Below are 4,343 nucleotides of genomic sequence, written 5' to 3'. Positions count from 1 at the left end.
AAGTCTGCCCCGGGGACAAGAGCATAAACCTCCTTTAATTTCTCACCGGGTTGCGTGTTAATCACCCATCCGCATCTGCACTGTTCTGTGCAGCGGTATCTTTTAGTCTACATATACCAGAGAGAATTTCACAATCACGACTGACTGTGTTTTTTGCTCCTGGTGGTTTTCTGGTGAAGTCACCGTTTGGTTGTACGCTTTGAATTTTTAAAAGTCTCTCCGTTCCTTTCCTTTCATTTGATGTGCTTTGATTAAGAAGTACGGTGCTGAAGTTGCCTATTTGTCTGCCCAAGCCCTGTAATTAAAAGCGAAGATGGGTTCCAGTGGTGGCACACTGTAAGCCCTCTCCCTCTCTCTCTCTCTCTCTCTCTCTCTCTCTCTCTCTCCCTCTCTTGTTTTTTCACAATTAAAAATATTTTTAGCCTGCGCAAGCTCAAGGGCAAGAGAATGTAATGGTGGTGGTGAGAAGAAGTGAAAAAATAGAAAGAAAGAAAAAGAGAAAAAGATGAAAAGAAACAAGAGAGTCTGAGTGAAAAACGAGTAGAGGAAGGCAATAAGGCTAGGACAAACATGAGAGGAGAGAACAACAAGGTTGGATGCTTTTTTATGAAGTGTTGCCATGCGGAGGAAATGATCACTTTTCAAAAAGCAGCCGTACGAGTTCCTCCATAATTGCAGGAATGTGCTGATTTCTTTGGCCACGTTGTGTTGAGACAATTTCTCTGCAACAGAATTCAAGAGCTCGAAAGGCATCCAAATGTATCGGTTTTCAAAAATATGTGTTCAAAAGTGTTTTTTAATGGTTACTTGGTTAATATTAGTAAAATGTGTGTTTTAGCATTTGAATTTGGCGCTGAAATATCTGATATCATTTACCCAGTTCCAATTGTCCCAATACTGCCTCAAAATCAGATTTTTAAAAGAATGAAAACTGTGTTCAAAAGACTGTTGTGCTTTGGAAAAGAATATGAAGTAAGTAGCCTACCATATTAAGGTCAGGCGTCCAGGCGACTGGGCTGGGTGATACAATAGGTAGTTACCCTCTAGTGGGTGTTAACTTTGGCGTGCATGCACGAAGGTGTGTGTGTGTGTGTGTGTGTGTGTGTGTGTGTGTGTGTGTGTGTGTGTGTGTGTGTGTGTGTGTGTGTGTGTGTGTGTGTGTGTGTGTGTGTGGGCTTCGTCAGTGTGTCAGTGTAACACGTGTGTTTGTGAGTGTGTGTGTGTGTGTCATCAGTGTAACACGTGTGTGTGTGTGTGGTGTGTGTGTGTGTATATGTGTATATGTGATCAGTGTGTGAGTGTGCGACGCACATGTGTGTGTGCGGCGTCTGTGCGTATGTGTGTGTCCTTCTTTTGTCAAGGAGCTCTGTGCTGTGCTGCGACAGCCCCAGTGTAAACAGAGCCCGACCGTGTAAACTCCCCTTTCAAGTGAATAGAGGCTCCGTCCTGGAGTCCCGTCCTAGAGTCCGTCCCTTCACAATGTCGTGAGGAGGGAGGCATGACTCAACAAGGACGCCTTCTGGACTGGCGACTGGCGACTGGCCATCTGGCGTTGCGGGCATTTACCGGTGAGCCCCGCACCCTTGTGGGCCCCAATTTTCAGAAATGTTATAAAAAAATACAAATAAAAACATTTTTGTTTTATTTTACATTTCTGAAAAAAGGGGCCCACAAGGTTGTGGGGCCCACCAGTGAGTCAGTTCTGCGCCGCTAATTATGAGGGGGCCCTTTGAGTCAAAAGTGCCCAGGCCCTATTTCTCCCCCAGTCCAGCCCTGTCTTCCACACCTGGCTCTGGGCCCTTTTACGTCACCGGCCCCAGCCAAAGCGCCGGAGCCCAACTCAACAGGAAATTCCACATTGCACATCCCCACGAGCAGGCGGGTGACAGGCCAACTCAACACAATTGTCACTCCTCACATCTCTCAAAAGTGACAGAGCACACAGACACACAGACACCCACACATATACACACACACTAGCACACAGGCACATGGGCACGCACACACACACACACACACACACACACACACACACACACACACACACACACACACACACACACACACACACACACACACACACACACACACACACACACACACACACACACTAGATTTTGTAGTTGGTACATTGTGTCAGGGACCACACAAGCCTCCTACATAAATACGGCTCCAAACACTGTCAAACTCTATCGTGGTTTGATCCTGCCCATGCAGTTGGCATGGCAACGAAATGTAAACTGTGGGGAACACAGGCATACTTTGTGGAAGACATTTTGAACAAGGGGAACAATTCCAAATGTTTTTTTCTATTGAGGTGATTCACTTAGTTCATGAATCTGGTTTCAACTTTAGCAATTGGAGGAAACAAGACCTACAGTACAGTACGCAGCAAAACCTCAACCTCCACCCCCACCACACACAGCACACACTCCCACCCTCCACCTCCACCTCCACACGCAGACTGACTTTGATGCGTCGTGTCTCTATGACTGTTTGCCTGTCCTCTTTGTCTCCTGACTTGGTTGCGTGTGAAGGGGAGGGCTAGCCAAGGCCCATAAACCCTTAAAATAAGAGGGAGGACGTTCAGGTGCGTCCCGCCGCTTTCAAAACACCTGGGTCTGACTCAGCCGCGAGTAATCGCTGTCGCCACGCCAGGCCCGGGCTCATGCCACGCTCACACTCACGCTCAGCCCTGCAGCAGAGGCTGCACCCAGCCATGCAGAAAGAAGAGCAGAAACAAAGAGAGAGAGAGAGAGAGAGAGAGAGAGGATAAAGGACAAATGGAAAGTGAAAAATAGTGAAGGAAGAGTGAACACAGTGAAGGTTGCAGTGCTAATTCAACACTTAGTGAATCGGACTTAACACTCATTGTGTTGGTCGTACTCTGTGGGTGTTGACTTTAACATTGCACCATTTACTGAGAAGGAACACAAGGAGGTCGATCATGGTGCAATGTTTTTTTTCTTCTTCTTTTTGATGTTTCTTCGCCCCTGCCATAAGCCCTAATCTCATCGTCATTTCTTCTCATCTGTTTGGTCGTGCACGGACGTCAGCTAACGTAACCAAGACTTTCACAATGTAATCAAGCGCAGGTGCTCTTATCTCTGTTATTCCGCACAGTGTGAGTGTGTGAGTGTACCACATCCAACGGCTGGCTGGTCGCCCCCCTTACCTCTGACTAGAACCTCAATCGATTTGCAATCTCTGGTTGCCATGGAGGATGGCGTACATAGGGGGAAACAATGGAAAAGGCTCCATTTATCTATCGGCCTGCTGATGTGTGTGTTCCATTGTGTATCAGCAGTATTCCAACAGGGTATTCCAACCTCATTTGTAGAACTTTCAAGGGTCATAGCCAGGCAAGCCACACTGTAACGTGAAAACTTTATTATGGCACTGTATGGTTCAGGGAGGTTGAGGGCCGTGGGTGGGACCAGACCATTAAGAGACGCAAAGGAGTATCAACCTTCGAAAAAACACTACGACTTGACGTTTTTATCCTGATTCACTCTCAGTCAAATACAGTCAAATTGTTATAGGAGAGGAACTGAAGGATTGCTGTATGAGCAAGCTAAACTGTGACGTGTGTTTCTGGCCCGCCTGTCTGACAGTATATAAATAACTATCCCACCTCTAACTTTATTGTAACTTAATAATGTAACGAAACTGGCTTAAACAATGTTTGGCTTGAAAACCGAACAGAGATGTTTTTAGGACAAGGAGGACAATATTTCTAAACTTGTGGACCATTTAAATTACCATGGCAGCACTTTCAGATATAAATGAAGGCGATGATATGGATAGATATGGATTTTACATTTCTGGTTAGGCATTTAATAACAGGAACAAAAACATGTAGGCTATAATAATTCATAGTTTATTTCATTTGTCCTATTCTGCTGTACTTTATGGTTGTCAAATGCTCCAATTGGCTCTAGTTTTACATAATATGTCGTCCCTAATTCATTTTAAACTAGTTCTCCCCTGTATTACTTTACTGTAAATAAGACAAATCCTTTGTCCTATACTAAGACCATAGTGTTATGTTGAGCAGTTACTGTAATTCATATATCTTGCACAACCTTCACGAATTATGCAAAACACAGTGTCCTCAGCTCATACTTTGGCTCTCTCCATGTATTTTGTGAACAACACCCACTCAGTTTCCCATAGCATTCCCATAGCCCTTTGGAACCAGAACTCAAATCCCCTAAAGTTGCATTCATAAAATGTTAAATCCCACAAACCTCTGATCCACACTTTCACACCGTCATCATCATCACACATGGATTTGCTCAGGCTACATCCAGACTTCTCATCAAGACCAGACAGCAAGTAGG

Source organism: Engraulis encrasicolus, chromosome 14 (genome assembly GCF_034702125.1).
Source record: "Engraulis encrasicolus isolate BLACKSEA-1 chromosome 14, IST_EnEncr_1.0, whole genome shotgun sequence".
Classification (NCBI taxonomy): domain Eukaryota; kingdom Metazoa; phylum Chordata; class Actinopteri; order Clupeiformes; family Engraulidae; genus Engraulis; species Engraulis encrasicolus.
The sequence above is the reverse complement of the archived record's forward strand: the minus strand, read 5'-3'. Positions refer to the sequence as shown.